Genomic DNA, 18,389 nt, shown 5'->3' on the forward strand with positions numbered 1-18,389 from the left:
GGCCTCTTTCCTAGAGAAGGGGAAGGATCAATAGGGTCCATTTGCCCTTCAACATCAGGCATAGTCTCATCCTGGGGTTCTTCCAGATTTCCAGGTCTTTCTTCATGGTTTTCTTCAGATCTAGGAAGATCTACTACTTTCTTCAGGGAAGCATCTTCGTCAAAAGTGACATCATGGCTTTTCCCTTTGACCAGGTACATAGACTCTATATGCCTTAGAAGTCTCACTGTAGCCCACAAACATTCCTTTCTTCCCAGTAGCATCCAGCTTACTTCTCTTTTCTTTCGGCACATGAAAATAGACAGGACATCCAAAAATTCTAAAATGTGAGACATCAGGTTTCTTACCAGAGAAAACCTCTTCGGGAGTTTTGGAGTCCAAAGCGGAATGAGGGCATCGGTTTTGAATGTACACAGCAGTATTTGCAGCTTCTCCCCACAGAAACTTTGGAAGACCATGGTCACATAGCATGGCACGGGCAGCTTCCACAATAGTCCTATTCTTGCGTTCAGCAACACCATTCTGCTCAGGAGTATATGCAGTGGTAGTCTCCCTTTTAATGCCAGCTTCTCTGCAAAAGTCTTTGAACTCATTTGACTCATACTGCATCATGCATCATCATGCTGCTCTTGATCTCATGCATCACTGTGCAGCCCATACATCATGCTGTCCATGATCTACATCATGCTACCCATACATCATGTTGTCCATGATCTGCATCATGCTGCCCATGCTCATGATCTCATTTATCATGATGCTGCCCATTACATTATTCACCACAGTTGCACCTTTACTGAGATCATGCTTGCTGTACCTTTTGAAGTTGTTACAGCAGCATCTTCCCAATGATGAGATCTATTGAGATCTTCACTATGCTTTTTGTTAGATAGCTTCATTTAGGGCTTCATTATTATAATGACAGTTTCATCATGATTACATAAACACTATATAGAAACTGTAATGATAACTGAGAGATTACCGTTGTGACAACATTTGAGAAGCTCATCCTTAAATTGATGCCGAGACATTACTGCTGAGCTTGCTGTGGTTAAGTGTCTCTATTTACAGCGAGTAACTATCTTCCTTACTGCGGCTACCATTGCCTGAGTGATCTTACTACGTCTTGCTGCGTTGTTTATTTCTTGCATAATTTCCGCATGTATGTTGCCTTCATTTCTTGCGAAATTTGCCAACGAGTATGGTCTCTCTACCCTGTGTATAGATGAGGGAATTACATTGACTGTAAGGTCTCTCTGCATATAAATGAATTACGTTGACCGTGCAGAGAGCGTAGAAATGTCTTGGTGATTGCGTATATATTACAACATATTGATATCTCCATGTCTGCGTAGAAGGAGTCTTCATTAACTACGTAGGTCAACATATTGTGGCTGCGTGCATTTGGCTGTGGCTCCATACGCTGACTTCGGCTTTGTGCATTTGCTGCGGCTTCATGTATAGATTGCATTTTATATGTCTCCATGTACGGTGTTATACACAGCGTATGAGATCTTCCATGTTGTGCGTATACCATGACGCTCAGCACATACATAACATATATTAATGTCTGCGTATACATGACAAATTATTCCCTGCGTACACATTTCCATGACTGCGATATTACTGTATACATGATAGCGTTGAATTTCCCTGTGTATACATGACCTCATTGAATTTCCGTAACTGCGTTATGACATCGTATAACCTCATCATGTACAACGTGTAATCCATCGTGGACAGCGTGAGAACTATATATAATCTCCAGCGTAACAATATCTTTGTTTCCTTTGCCTGCGGATCTTTATGACATGCGTATGTGTCTTCATTGTTAGCAGAGACTGCGTTTACTCCTTCCCTTACTGCGGCTAGGCTCCACTACAGCGTAACGTTGACTGTGGAAAGCATGACCATTGACGCGTTAATATTTCTCATGACGGCATGAAACCAGCGTATCCACTACAACATATAGGTTTGCATGCGTGACTGTAATTTAGGGCCTTTCCTCTGGCTGTATATATATAACCTCAGCGATGTGTACAGGACCTCTGTGACTTATATAATATTGTATAAAACTTCTGCGGCTGATATAACTCTTCTGCAATGCGTACAAGACTTCTGTGACGTGTACAGGACCTCTGCGTGTATATATATAACCTCATGCGATGTGTACAGGACTGTCTAGCGAATAATTGCACAACGTATATATAACTCCAGCTACACCTCAGGACTGTGGAATTTAGACTGCGGTTGACTGTGTCCTTTTATTACTGCGTCCACCATTTATCATACAGCGTGTAAGTTCCTTAAGAACAACGCATATATGTATATATTGTGCTCCATAATATTTCTACAGCGAAGCATATATATATTGCGTTCCCAGCGTATGGCTGCGTGTCATTATTATCTGCGTGTAAGATACTCTATGAACTGTGCTTTGACAACAATGTATATAATCCTTTATGAACAACGTATATGATCCTCTATATAAAGGCATCCATTAACTGCGTTTAGGGCTGCTTAGAACAGCGTATAAGTTCATGACTGCGTTCTCCGTTAGGGCATCATACTAGGCCGGTGAAATCTAGTGTGAATCTCCTTCTCCAAAAACCCAAGACGTGGAGAGGAGATCACTTGAAGTGAGTTTGTCTTCACCTCAGCTCTGATACCATGTAAAGTTTTGTAGATGTTCTATGCTAAGAGCAATTTCACTTTTCTCACAGCAATCATACATGTAGATAAGCAAAATGCAGATAGAACATATAAGCAGATCTTACAGAAGACAAATCAGAAACAAGAAAAATGTATGTGTTCGTTTCGGCGGTCAACAGGATGCTTCAACCAGCAAAGTCTCCTTTGGTCAGCCAGCCCAGCATATGTCACAACAACCCTCCAGGTAGCTCGTACTTTTAGGATGAGAGAGGAAGATGTGAGTTGTGTTGTGTTCAAATTCTCTCCAACTTTTCCTGTATATATATCCATTAATGAGGGTGTGTGACACATCTGTTGGGCATGTGAGCCTACATTACAAAACTGGCTGACCTTGCACATATAATTTATTAAGAATAATAAATTCAAAATATAAGTTCTGCTCATCGGATTAAGACTATTTTTATATGGATTTTACACCTCTCAGAAAGAGGAATCCAACAAAAATATTAGCCTCTTAATCTGAGCATCAGAACATGGAGTTTGGACCTAGTTGTCCAATTTTAACAGTTTTTCAAACCAGTCTTCTATTGACTAGAAGGAGTCTGACTACCAAATGGAAAAGGAAAAATTATCCTTAATGAAAGAAAAGGAATGCTGCCTACTCTAGGAAATGAAAGACTGAATTGGAAGATGCTTATAAAGTGACATGAAATCATCTAGCTACACATTTACACATTTTGCTTGCAAAAGAAACCTAGCTTAACCTTGTTTATAACATGTGATGATCTAGACTAACTGAGCATGGAATCTGATCTAAGAAGTATTATGATTGCTGCATGCATGTGCTAATTTAGAAATTGCAGAAAAAGCCTTTTTTGATGTTTAGTTTTATGAATGCAAATGCTAATTTTCACTTGTTCTTTGGCAGGGGAGACAGGTATGGAGGGAAAGGTATGGACTAGTCTCAAGGGTATGGAATGTTGAGAAGTCTAAGGGCTTGATTAGTTAATGATTTCTCTATCTTGATAACTGCTTGTGAAGTAATTTCATTCTTTAGACAATTTAAACAAGATCTTTCAAATGTTAGAGATTATTAACTTCATCAACCAACTACCATGCATAATAACAAAAGAACAATGACCTAAGATAGAGGCAGCAGCCAGGGAAAAACCTGTCCAAACTTGAGAGGAAAACCCATGGTAATTCTTCTTATAGTTTCTTCTCTTGACAAAATTTCCAAGACCAATACAAAGACCCTTGAGACCAAGTGACTCCAAGATCAAGGCTAGAATATCATCTTACTGCTGTCTTCTTCGCTTGCTGCAATATGGATCAGATCTGCTACCAAAGCATGGATGATTTGGCATGCTACTCCCTTCTCCTCTTCCTCCAATCTTGTTCTTGCTCAAGATAGTCCACTAACCTAGTGGATCTTCTTAATGCTGCCCATAAACTAGATGATCTGTCCTTTTGTAACTTCATCAACCAACTACCATGCATAATAACAAAAGAACAATGACATAGGATAGAGGCAGCAGCCAGGGAAAAACCTGTCCAAACTTGAGAGGAAAACCCATGGTAATTCTTCTTATAGTTCTTCTCTTGACAAAATTTCCAAGACCAATACAAAGACCCTTGAGACCAAGTGACTCCAAGATCAAGGCTAGAATATCATCTTACTGCTGTCTTCTTCACTTGCTGCAATATGGATCAGATCTGCTACCAAAGCATGGATGATTTGGCATGCTACTCCCTTCTCCTCTTCCTCCAATCTTGTTCTTGCTCAAGATAGTCCACTAACCTAGTGGATCTTCTTAATGCTGCCCTTAAACTAGATGATCTGTCCTTTTGAGGTTGTTGCTCAGAAACCCTAGGTCAAGGTCTGAAACTGATACCTTTCTTCCCACGGGTGAGTGATCTTTTGGCCTAGAAATCTTCCCCTTCATTTGCTAGGCTAGGAGACTCCTTCTAGGCATCCAACTGAATTCTTTTAGACTGCAATTCAGCCCTAGACATGAGGACTTCATGAATTGTAATGTTTCCCTAGATATGAACAATACTTCCGCATGTGTGGAGGGTTTGGGCTCTCCTAGCCCTCTTAACCCTTCGCTCTACTAGCCAGACTTCCTCGCACAAATCTGTCTCCGAACTAGACCCAAAACGAGATGTCTCCTTGATGTTGAGGGCAGATTGAGTGATGCCCTACCTTTGCACGTGAGGCAGACTTCTGCGGCTTTGACTGCGGCTATAGACGGTCTTGACTGCAGCTCCTTTCTCCTCCTTATCCTCGCACCCACGAACAATATCCTTCACATAGAATAAGACCCAAATCATTGATGATCCGAATGCATGAGGAGAGGCCTATTTATAGTGTTTGAGGCCTTCTTTTCAAGCCGACATGAACTCTCTTAGTCGACTTCAAGCCGACTTGATTATTCATTTATAAATATATTTTTATGCCGAAAAATATATTGCTTCTATTGCATTCGTTTGGAGGGATCATTTAGTAGCTCTTTTGATCTTGTCTTTGAGGGAGCTTTTGAGTTTTGACACATGATTCTGCCCTTGATCTTGGAGTCATACTTGTACATTTCAAGTGTAAACATTAATGACACAACCTATCACCTAGAGCTCATAATGAGAGCTACAAAGATAAATACATTTTTGAGCATGAAACCCATGACTCAAATTCACAAAATATTTTGCTAGATACAATATACATCATTTGCTTTGGAATGTGACATTATGAAGACCGAACCTAGTTACACTTTCTTCAACATGGAAGCCAAGTGGAGGCCTAATCTAACCTTAGATGACAACCTTTGCTAAATTCAGGCTTAAAACAAGCTGCTACAGGGTTTCCTGTAGTGCTACTACAGGATGCCCTGTTCTACTACAAGAAACAAGCCAAAAGCTTAGGAGATGGTAGGAAAGGTAGAATGAAGTGTGGGAAAGGTGTTTGATGGAGAAATAAGGCATGGAGGAGGTGAAAACTATCCAAGGCTCAGTCAGATGCTTCAAGATGGTTGGATTTGCTCAATGGAAATGACAACTTTGCTTACAAAACAAGAATTCGGATTTAGGGTTTAGTGGACCTTGGCAGCATGGGTGGATAGGACTTGGATGAGGCGAATGAGATGAGGTATCCCTGAAAATTAGAAGCTCCTGCAACAACATACACTCTTGTCTTCATTTATGCACAAATTCATATATACATGGAAAAGATTTATTGAATGGAAGAAAACAGAGTTATTATTAGCTAGTGGCTAAGTTCATGAATGGAAGTGTCTTTAAACCATAACAAGACTCAAGAGATCAAAATGACAATTGCAAATAATTCTAAGAAACTCAAAGACAATGATCTATTCATCAAGAAACCCTAGATTATGCAGTAATCAAACAAGAAATCTGTTTTTGGGCTGTGTGAAGGGAACCCTCAAGTCATGATCCTATAAGGAAGATGAGGTGAAAGCCACTATCACAAGCTTTTCTGGATGTGTTTACAATCACTATGATACCACTGAGTTAACTATCCACAAATGGAAGCAAACTAATTAATCACCCAAATACTTGCAGATTAACAAAACCAAAATCACTTCAGCAGCTAACTATGAATGTAATCTAAGCATACATGTACAAAAAGAGGAACCTTTGCTGCTAGGGTTGGGCCCTAACCCAAGAGCTTTAGCCCTTTGAGTCAACTCAGTGTTGGATCAAGGGAATGCTTCTCATTTTCATTAAAATATAAAAAATACATAAGAGTCATCAGTCACAATGTCTTAGCTCGAAAATGCCTCTTGGCTACAACAAAAAAATTCGAATCCTAATGAGGCTCTAGGCCTTCTTATTTATACAACTGAAGCTACCAACAACTTCCTTAAATTTAGGGAGGCTTGGCTCCCAACTCGAGATCAACTGGTCTTCAACTATCACTGGCTTGGCTGCCAATGACCTTAATGGCTCGACTGCTTGTAACTCCGAGCTAATGAGATCTGGTGGAGGAATCTTTGAGTGAGTGAGGAGTTAAGGAGGGAGATCCAATCTCCTAAAATCCGTCTTGCTTGTCTACTTCGAGTTCCTGCACTTTAATTAGCCAATATTTGCTCCAAAGTCTACAATTAATGCACATTAGACCACAAGACATGACATTTCATCTTTACCCTTGTCACTAAGCAAAATATAACAAAACATGTAAGCAAATGTGAGAAAAGTTGATTTTAATAAGCTGGAGAGTGGCATTAAGGTCCATATAATTTACCCATTGATGAGCCTCATCATCAATTATGTTTTTCATATTTATTTTTGCACATGTTCAAGGTAACATAGAAGTTTGGGCCAGGATAGATTGAATGTCAATCTCCCTGAAAGCCGCTGCAAAGTTATAATTATTAAAAGAGATTAATTAACTTAACAATTTGTCTTAGTTAATTCCTCTAAATCTTTTAATTGTTTCCTTTTGTCATCTCTTGGATGTGTATTGTCTGGCTATAAAAAACTTCTACACGCATCTACTGTATATGATAAATTAGATGTTCAATATGAATGTTTAACAATTATATACCTTCTTAATTTCTTCTTTTCAAATCAATTTAAAGATTAATTCTGTTAGGAATGAAAATCAACCCTTTGGTTTTCTTAAAAATACTTAGAAATTATATTTGTTTAAAGGTTTAATGCATTTGTCATCCACTTAAATCAAAACCGTACTTAGATGCTTTGGCACAGTTCCCCATTCTAGAACTGTCTACAAAGATACAACATTAGGGATGCCATTTACCATTTGATTGAGAGAGGGAATGATCTTTTATCGTATATGCCCATATCTTCTATGCCATAGTTCGATAGGATTGATTTGTTGGAAATACTGAGAGGGGGGTGAATCAATATTTTCTTTCAATTGTTATTATTACCAGTTAGATTCTTCACAATTTAATCAGAGAAATGTATAAGAATAATTTTATTGAGTATAAAAGGATAAATACAATGTATGATAATTATTCCCAAGCACCAACTTGGTTTTGATGAGGCTCCGACCTCTAGGGCTTCGACCCTATCTAATCCAAGGCACCTACCTTGTGTTTAGGAGCACCGACTCCAAGGACACCAATCCTGTTGTTCTTAATAGAAAGTATAAATATAACTTACTTGAATGTTCTTATTCCAGAAATACTTGAGATTAACTTCACTTACTTTTCACTGTACCTTGTCCACCACTAGACTTCACTATTGCTGCAATCTCAGTTCATAAACCATAGCTCAGCTACATAACAAGCTCCAAGCCACTGTACAAATTGGTCATTTCACTTCACTGCATCATAGAGAATCCTCCACTATCATTGCTGTTTGAAAAGAGTGTCCAGGTCTCTATTTGAAATACCTTTCCACAGTTCGAGCAATACTGGAGCCAAAAAATCAGAGTTACTGTGTTAATGGAGGCATAGTTATGATCCACTGTGATTAAGTATCCGTCACGATCAGAGTTTCTGCACCGCAGTCTAAGCCTGAATAAGATGGTCCACCGCTTAAACTGTATACAGTTCTGTTTTAAGATGATGTCTCTGTCTGCAGTCCTTAAATACTTCTCCACAACCTTTTACAGTCCACAGTTCATTGATTTAATCAGCAGTTGGACAGACCCACAATTAAGTAGACCCTTGTGAAGTATAAGTGCAAACCCCTTATCCGCACTTCAGTTTTTAGGCACAACAATCCGCAAATTAGTTCTTAAGGTGGCTAGCTCTGTCCTTAGTTCACGAGATGTGAACTGTATATCCTTATCTTTTCACACCAAATTGTTCTGTCCTTCAAAAATGCGGAGTTCCTTCTGTATATATACTTGTTTGCGTATGAAAAACGAAAGGTCGTGTCTCCTAGCTAAGCCGACATGAGTTTGACAAGTTCAGGTCAGCTTACTGACCATAATTATACCCTTTTCTTAAAAAATTCATATCTCCTAAAATATTTGGAGTTTTGGGGCATGTGATAGCTCATTAGAAAGCTAAAAGTATGCTCTAAAATATGGTATGGGTCTCATGATGATATTCTTCCTCTAAGATGGAGAAAAATATTATTTAATGTGACTGATCATCATTAGTGTAGAAATGGAGGTAGGGCAGAGTGTCTTTGAGTGTTGGGCTTCTCCATCGTTTGGTTCCTTCATTGATTGCCACCAAGTCCCTGCCTTCTTCAATATATTGACATCAATGACAACTAGATTAACAATCTCCCCCTTTGTCATTGGATGGAAATATTTTTCTTCTCTCCCCCTTTGACATCAATGGCAAAGGAGTGCACAAGGACTCCCCTTGTCGAACTGCTCCCCCTATCATGCAGCATCTTAAGAATCAGCTTAGTGTGATGCTAGAGCAATAACCCCCATCTTTTGGTGAAGATGTTCAAATGCTTCTCGAGGAAGAGGTTTTGTGAAAATATCAGCAATCTGCTCCTTGGTATTGATATATTCCAACTTTATGTTTTGTTCAGCTACTTGTTCACGAAGGAAATGATACTTGATTGGTATATGTTTGGTCTTTGAGTGCATCACCGGATTTTTGCTGAGACTGATAGCACTTGTGTTATCACAATAGATGGTGATTGGTTGATTGGTACCTATGTTGACATCTTTCAGAGCTTCCTTCATCCATAATATTTGAGTACAACAATCTGCAGCAGCTATATACTCGGCTTCAGTTGTAGATAGTGATATGGATGTTTGTTTTTTGTTGAGCCAAGATACTAGACAATCTCCCAAGAAGAATGCATTCCCACTATTACTTTTTCGATCATCGACACTTCCGGCCCAATCAACATCGATGTATGCAGTCATAATAAGAGTTGAGCTCTTAGGGTACCATAGACCAAAATCAGGAGTTCCTTTCAAGTATCTGAGAATTCTTTTTACAACCAACAAATGGGATTGTTTAGGAGCTAATTGAAATATTCCCACCATTGCTACTGCTTGCATAATGTCAGGTCTCGTAGCAGTCAAGTATAGGAGGGCTCCAATTATTGACCTGTAATGAGTTGCATCTACCGGAGGAGAGTCATCATCTTTGCTTAATTTGCAATCTATGGTCATAGGTGTGCTCATGGGTGCACAGTCTTCCATTCCATATCTTTTAAGCATGTCTTTAAGATATTTTGCTTGAGATATGAACATGCCTGCTGTGGTTTGAGATACTTGTAGTCCAAGGAAGTAAGATAACTCTCCTATCATCGACATTTCGAACTCTTTTGACATATTTTGAGCAAACTCATGGCTCATCTCATCATTATTGCTAGCAAAAATCAGATCATCAACATAGACAAGAGTGACTAGTAACTTATCCTCATCTATCTTCATGTAGAGATTACTTCCTGCCACCCCCTTCTTGAAGCCTTGTTGTTGTAGATAGTGATCCAATCTTGCGTACCAAGCTCTAGGAGCTTGTTTCAACCCATATAATGCCTTTTTCAACTTACAAACAAAGTCTTTTCCTTCTGCTAGATTAAACCCTTATGGTTGCTCCATGTAGACTTCTTCCTTGAGTTCCCCATTCAGAAATGCTGATTTTACGTCCATCTGATAGACTTTGAATCCTTTTGAGCAAGAAAATGCCAAGAACATCCTTATAGCTTCCATACGAGCTACCGGTGCAAAGGTTTCTTCAAAGTCGATTCCTTCAATTTGTGAATAACCTTTACAAACAAGCCTTAACTTATTTCTGATGATTTGTCCATCTTCATTCATTTTGTTTTTGAACACACTTGGTTCCAATTATATTTTTATCCTTTGGACGAGGTACCAACTCCCATGTCTCATTCTTCTCGATTTGAGACATTTCTTCTTCTATCATAGATAGGAGAGCAACATCATTTTTCCTAGGTGTACTTGTCATCCTTCTTCGAGTTTGTATCCCCTCATCTAGATTGCCAATAATCTGCTCTTTCGGGTGATCTTTTTGGAGGAACTTCACCTTTGAAGGGGTTTGAGATGATTCTTTTTCCCTTCGTTTTTCTTGATCTTTTTCCTCTTTTCAGGTTCTTCTTCATTTTCTTCAATGGGAGGGTCAACTTCATGATCTTCAATTTCCTTTTCCGGAAGGTATTCATCAATCTTCACATCAATGCTTTCCACTATTTTCTGTAGTCGATTATTGTAGCACTTGTAGGCTTTGCTCCTTGTAGAATATTCAAGGAATATTCCTTCATCAACCCGAGAATCAAATTTTCCTGGTGAGTCATCATTGATTTTTATGAAGCACTTGCTTCCAAAAATCTTGAAGTATTTTACTGAAGCAGGTCTTCCTTTCCATAATTCATAAGGAGTCTTCTCATTATTTGGTCTTAGTTGAGTTCGATTCAAGGTATAAACTGCTGTCTTGACTGCTTCTCTCCAAAATTTTGGTTGCAAGTCAGCTGCTAGTAACATTGTTCTTGCCATTTCTTGAACAGTTCGGTTTCTTCTTTCAACAACCCCATTTTGCTTGGGTGTTCTAGCGGCAGAGAGTTCTCTTTTGATTCCATGTACTTTGTAGAATTCATCAAATTCTTTTGACGTGAATTCTCCCCCTCTATCCGTTCTAAGACATTTAATCTTAGAATCCTTTTCATTTTCTACAAGAGCTTCAAGATTCTTAAAGCATTCAAATGCTTCGGATTTATATTTTATGAAATATACCCACATCATTCTAGTATAGTCATCAACAAATAAAGCAAAGTACCTTTCTCCTTGGAGCGTTGGAGTTCTAGTTGGTCCACATAAATCAACATGAATGATCTCCAAAGGTTTTGATGTAAAGAACTCCTTGGTCTTGTGGCTGGTTCTAGTTTGCTTTCCATGTTGACATGGACCACATACACCTTGATTTGGCTTGAATAACTTTGGGATGTCTCACACTACATTGATCTTGCTGATATTGATCAAGTTATCGAAACTTGTATGTCCCAGTCGCTTGTGCCACAACCAACTTTCATCTGTTTGACTTAGATAACATTTATCTTCTTGAATTTTGTTTAGAATGTATATGTTATCTGATGTTCTAACTCCTTTCGCCACAAGTTCTCCTGAGGAAGAGTTCCTTATTTCACAATCTTTGGTGCTAAAGACAACATTATGTCCTTGATCACAAATTTGGCTAACACTCAAGAGATTGTGTTTGAGCCCGTCTACTAGCGAAGCATTTTGAGCCTGTTGACCACTACGTGTCAACTACCCATAGCAGTACACCCCCTTTTTCGCAAAAGGGATAGCGCTTGATCGACGTGTCCATGCCATTCGACTTTCATCATCAGCCTGATCGTGTCATGTTGTAAACCCAGTCTGCATGTGTAAATTGTAAATAATCTTAGCAAATCTGAGTCATGTATGTAAATTGCCTAGGCAAACCTAATTCTCTAGTGATAATCTACGTTCCGGAAGGTTTTATGTCTCACCGATCTGTGATCGGCAGAGTTTTCCTTCAGCCTAACCCCAAAGCCAGAATGAATTTTGTCATTAGAATCTTAGGGTAATCCTAGTGTGCTTTGAGTCTATGTAAAAGTAATTTGGAAATAATTCTAACTATTTGGTTATGTTATTACAAATTGCTTGATCTGCTAGATTATATTTTTGTCGCAGAACTAGGTGGTCTATGAGGGTCTATGTCAAATGTGTTTTCCCCCTTGAGATGTAAAATTGTAAAAGTCATGATGTAAAGTGTCTTGAGGGTTAGAAAATGTTTTATCCCTTCATAAGTCCTAGGTCCTAGGTGATTTTTCCAAAGGCTAAGTTCGAGGATCCAATTAAAATAATAAAAATTAAAAATTAAAAAATATAAAAATAAAATAAAAACAAAAATAATAAAATAAAAATAATAATAAAATTAAAAAATTAAAAAATAACCTAAAAATAATAAAATAATAAAATAAAATAAAATTTAAAAATAAATTAAAAAATAAATAAAATAATTAAAAAAAAAATAAAATAATAAAATAATAATAAGTCAAAATTTTGAGAAAATAAATGCAAAGTTTTAATTTTTTAATATATTAAAATGCATTTAAAATTTCGACGGATGAGATTAAAAGGGATTTTGATCCTCATCGATGGTCGAGATCATTTTGACATGGATCACTCAAACAAGCCGTTGGGAATTTATCCTTTAAATAGGGTGTTGGGGGTCATTTGAGATCATATTCGATCTTAGAGTCGTGTGCTAAAGAAAGCTCTCTTGTAGTCATTTTTTGTGCAATAAAGAAAGACTTTGGGGTTGAAAATCTTGCTGGTGTTACTCTTCTGGAAATGCTGTAAGATGTTTTATTTTTCTGCATAATTTTATTTTCAGCCATTGATGATAGCTTGATGAAGATTGATTCAGGCACAGGTATCTTGTCTGATCTCTGGGGTTTGAATGATAGTTTAGATTCTGAAATATAATGGCAGGTATCTCCATTTGATCTGGATTTCACTATTGTTTTCTCCCTCTATGTTAATGGTTGATTTTAAGCTGTGTAGGAAATCCTTTTTTTTAGATTACCGGGCATTCGGGGAAGTTCTCGGCTGAACTAGCCAACTCTCGGATTGCGTTTTCTGAAAGAGCCTAGCCATTTTTAATCCAGGGATTATCATTTAAATTTTTTTATGAATGCATGAAGGGTTTTCTGAAGCATTTCACATTAAATTTAAATTCTGAGAATATTTCTGTGGCATAGCGATAAATCTGGCTACCTAGAGCCTTCAATTTGTAAATACTGTAATTCTTTAGCTGGTTTTTGGGTTTCTTTTTCAGGTTTAATTCTTGCACATTTTATTTCTGGGTGTTCGGTTTTTGCAGGTTGCAGGTGCAGATTTTGAAAATTTTTCAGGGTTTTCCATCAGGCAATCTGAAGCGGATTGATTTAAAATTTTTTACAATTTCTGAGGAAATTTCAAGGGTTTTTTGCTGCTGCTTACAGGGTTTCTTTTCTGCAGAAGGATTTTAAAAATTTGTTTCAGGTGTGCACTGTTCAACCTCCAGATCTGCATACTTCAAGCTGCAGCATTGGCCATCAAATCCTTCATTCTCATGCTTCCGCATTTCTTCTGCCCCACGCAGCTCCCTTGGCTTACATGCTACTGTCCAAAGCCAAATTCGCAGTCACTTTTCCTCTGCTCCACGCATAACCCATTGAACTGCCATAACCTACGCTGGCAAAGAAACCCTTCACGCTGTTCCATCGAATTTTTTCTCTGCCAAACGCTCATCACCTGTGTATTTCCTTTTTAAAAAAAAAACCTCACATTTGCTCCACCACGCAGCCATTGCTATTCCTTTTTTTCCACTCTTTCTACCCACGCTTCCTACGCTCCTCCACGCTAAAACCTGCAAACCCAATGCAGCTAAACCTTCCATTCAGGCTGCCAACTGCCTCACGCAGTCCCAATCCGAGGCTACATTGCATCCCGTACATCTTCCATACTCCCTCTCGCTGTTCCGTCATGCTGCCTTCGCCGCCTATCCAATCTGCAAAACAAACACAATAAAAATTCAAAGGCATTTTGATTTTCATTTTCAAACATTTGATACGATTAAGTTTTTTTTCCTTAAAGATAGATGTTTCGATTCCAGTTTTTTTTTTTTTTTTTTTTTTTTTTTTTTTTTTTTTTTTTTTTTAAGTTAGACGTTTGATTTTAATTTTTTGTTTATGTATAGTTTAGCTTAGGCTTAGTCTATTTAGATTTTAGAATTAAATTCTTGTCTTAGTTTACATACATTTAATTTTTGTTCGATTAAAGTTATTTGTTTTGTGTGATTTTTCTTAAGATGGGCTTTAGTTTTGACATTTAGAATTTTTTTTTAAAGTTTAGTTTTGTTTTCATAAATCAAAAAATCTCATAAAAAATAAAAAATGAATAAATCATAAAAAAATAAAAAAATAAAAAGAATTTCAATTTTCTTTTTTTTGTTATAGATGAGGTGTTAGTGCTTTTATTTTGTTTTTAGTTTAGCTTTTTAGTCTTAGTTTTAGTCTTAATTTAGATTCACTTTTGTTTAAATTTTAATTTTAAAAAATAATATCAAAAAGCTTAAAAATAAAAAATTGATTTTCATTCTTTTTTTTAGATTAGCTGTTAGTTTCAAATTTGGTTTTGTTCTATTTTTTAATAAATCAAAAATCATAAAAAATATAAAATATAAAAAATCATAAATGGTTTAAAAAATAAAAAGGTTTCTTTTTAGTTTAGAATAGATTTTAGTTTTATTTAGATTTTAGTTCTTCTGTTCTGATTTGTTAATTTTAGAATTTAAAAAATAAAAAAAGTTAAAAAGGGTTAGTCTTTAGGTTATTTTTAATTTAGATTTAAGTTTAGATTAGATTTTAGTTTTGTTTTATTTTTAGATTTAAAATTTCATAAAATATATATATAAAAATTAATTTTTTTTGAAAAAAACTAACAAAAAATTGAAAATTCATTTTTGATGTCTTTCGTGGTATCAATGTTCCACTTTTCTATAGTTAAATGTGCTTAAATGTTTATCTAAAGTTAGCTATATGAAAGTGGTAAGTGGTTAGCATTTGAATTGTATGGTTGTTTAAAGCATTTAATCTTTAGAAATTTAATTGCTAGATCATTATTAGAGCGTTGTGCATTTATTGAACATCTTACATTGCTTGGGTTATTTGATGATAAATGATTGTTTTACATGGTTTATATTTCTGCAACATTTAATAAATAATTATTTAATCATTAACTCCATAAGGCACTGGTACATTAATTCCTAAAATCAATCAAGTACTGGTATCGCCTTGTTGTGTCTCCCAACCCAACTGGTCCACAGTTAGTCTTTCTTCATCCCATAGGGTCTACCCCCCTTAGCCTCGGGAGACGGCTTAAACGGAGGGATCGAGGATTAGGGTGACAACCCCCAGTCTGAGCGTTGTCGTGACAATCTGTGCAACAACATTTTTTGGCGCTGTTGCCAGGGAATCGATTATTTTCGGCATTTCAACGACATTCATCATTCATCTTTCATCTTTCTCATCTCTCATTTGAGCTGGCAGAGTCAACATTTTTTTTCTTTTTTTTTTTGGCATCATCTGGATCTTTTCATCGCTTTATCTTTCGTCATATCAGCAACTACTCTTCAGTTCGTTTCTTGTTTGGGTGGCGACTCCATTTCTTTTATTTTTTTCCCAGACAAGAAGCGTCCCTCATATCTGCTTGTTGGTTGCTTTTTGGATCCTAGAATTAGATTCATTGTTCAAGTGGTGACTCCACTTCTTTCATCTCTTGATTTTCTTGAGCAGAGATCTCTTTCTATTATCCATTTGGTCCCTCGTTATTCATCATGGTTTATTCATTTAAACCATGTCATTTTACTGATGATCTCCATGATGTTCCGGAAGTGGCCATTTCTAAATTACCTTTGTTCTCAAGTGGTGATTCAGTGGCTGTTAAAAAGCATCTAGGTAAGTTTACTCGTATAATGATCATGTATTGTAGATCTCCTCAGTGTAATCATGAAGATGTCAAAATGCGTCTATTTGTCCTTTCTTTAGATAATGATGCTTTGATTTGTTTAATAATTGTCCTGAAGATTCTTTCACTTCTTTACAAGACATTGTCGATGCTTTTAAAGATAGATATGGTGATCCAGATAGCTCGCCTTGTGCCTCTAAAATTGTGCAACAGAATGAAAGTAATCTTATAAAAGGTCCAGCTGTCGATGAAAGATTTCAAGACAATTCTTCATATCAGAATGTGCCATCCACCTGTGCCATTGTAGATCAAATCCATGATAGTGGAAAATTAGGGACAAATTATAAAATCAGTGTCGACAATGAAAAGGAAGATCAGAAGCAAATTATAGAAGAATTAATGCAGCTGTTAAAAAATATGGAGATCAATCAAACTAATTATGCCAATGATGTGAGAACTTTATGCACCCACCTGGAAAACGTAATAAGGAGATGAAGATCATGCAAAATTAGCGTGCTAAGGAAATTGAGGTCATGAAAACTAATCATGACACATAAATTAGTTTTATGCAAAGCAAGTTATCAGGCTTAGAGGAAAATATGACGACCATGAAAGCTAATCATGATAGGGAAATTAATTCTATGCAAAATAAGTTATTGACCATGGAAGAAGACCATGCCAGGGAAATCAGTGCTATGAAGATTGAACACTCTAGTCAGATGGACGCCATTACAATACAGGTTCAGAAATTTCAGCAGCCGTCAGAGGATGAAAGAAACTAGAGAACGTCAATAGATCAGGAGCCTCCTTATCTGTTACGGCAAGCTCCATCTTATTATGAGGTCCTTTGTTCCATTGAAAAGTGGATAATTGAAGGTGACCTGGATAAAAGGGAAATTAATAATCAGGTTGATGCTCACACGGTTAATCCACCAGTCATAGAAGATCAAGTTATAACTCATGGCACCTGTGAGATTGATCCATCATCCTTGACAGGGCAGATGCAGAATGAAGAAAGACATGTCACGCATATCTTACATACTTCATCTGAGAGCTTTGAAGCAGAAAGTTCCACATCATCAGTGATACAGCCTGCCACGAAGAAAAAGCGCAAGAGAAAGAAAATGAGAAAAAGATTTGATGCATCAGACGGCCACGAGTAGCTTGATTTTTGGATAGGGAAAAGTCCTACCGTATGTAGAATTGGACATGGCACATCTGACAAGCAGCCGACAGATTTGCCTAAAAGCAGGCAAATGCTCAGTATACAATATATTGAACACATCTGATGCCATGGGGCATCCTTTGTATTTCTAACCCTACTCCTTGTTTTTTCAGCATTTTCATTTCTGTTTTAGGATTAGATTTACTTTTCATGTTACTAGATAGTTAATAAATGAAGAGCTTATATCTTCCCTGTGCCTAATGTTATATGATGATTTTTGGATGGACACTACTTATGTTTTATTGTGTGTTGCGTGGATGCAGATTCTGGATTCTCACATTCCTACAGTGCAGCAACGTGTCCCCAAGTAGAGCCAGATGTTGACCACTACGTGTCAACTACCCATAGCAGTACACCCCCTTTTTCGCAAAAGGGATAGCGCTTGATCGACGTGTCCGTGCCATTCGACTTTCATCATCAGCCCGATCATGTCATGTTGTAAATCCAGTCTACATGTGTAAATTGTATATAATCTTAGCAAATCTGAGTCATGTATGTAAATTGCCTAGGTAAACCTAATTTTCTAGTGATAATCTACGTTCCGGAAGGTTTTTTGTCTCACCGATCCATGATCGGCAGAGTTTTCCTTCAGCGTAACCCCAAAGTCGGAATGAATTTTGTCATTAGAATCTTAGGGGAATCCTAGTGTGCTTCGAGTCTATGTAAAAGTAATTTGGAAATAATTCTAACTATTTGGTTAGGTTATTACAAATTGCTTGCTCTGCTAGATTATATTTGTGTCGCAGAACTGGGTGGTCTATGAGGGTCTATGTCAAGTGCGTTTTCCCCTTTGAGATGTAAAATTGTAAAAGTCATGATGTAAAGTGTCTTGAGGGTTAGGAAATGTTTTATCCCCTCATAAGTCCTAGGTCTTAGGTGATTTTTCCAAAGGCTAAGTTCGAGGATCCAATAAAAATAATAAAAATTAAAAATAAAAAAATATAAAAATAAAATAAAAACAAAATAATAAAAAATAATAAAATTAAAAAATAACGAAAAAAAATAAAAAAATAAAATAAAATTTAAAAATGAATTAAAAAATTGAAAAATAAAATAAAACAATAAAATAATAATAAGTCAATTTTGAGAAAATAA

At 36.8% G+C, this 18,389-nt stretch overlaps 1 pseudogene across 1 annotated transcript in view; it reads left to right on the forward strand.

Moving 5' to 3' along the window:
• Positions 1-18,389, forward strand: part of LOC149146361 (RNA polymerase sigma factor sigB-like) — a 294,433-nt pseudogene that overhangs the window by 97,822 nt on the left and 178,222 nt on the right. The gene's annotated exons all lie outside the window — the stretch shown is intronic.

Source organism: Pinus tabuliformis, chromosome X (genome assembly GCF_031772625.1).
Source record: "Pinus tabuliformis cultivar Carrire ecotype Pingquan chromosome X, CPIR1, whole genome shotgun sequence".
Lineage (NCBI taxonomy): Eukaryota > Viridiplantae > Streptophyta > Pinopsida > Pinales > Pinaceae > Pinus > Pinus tabuliformis.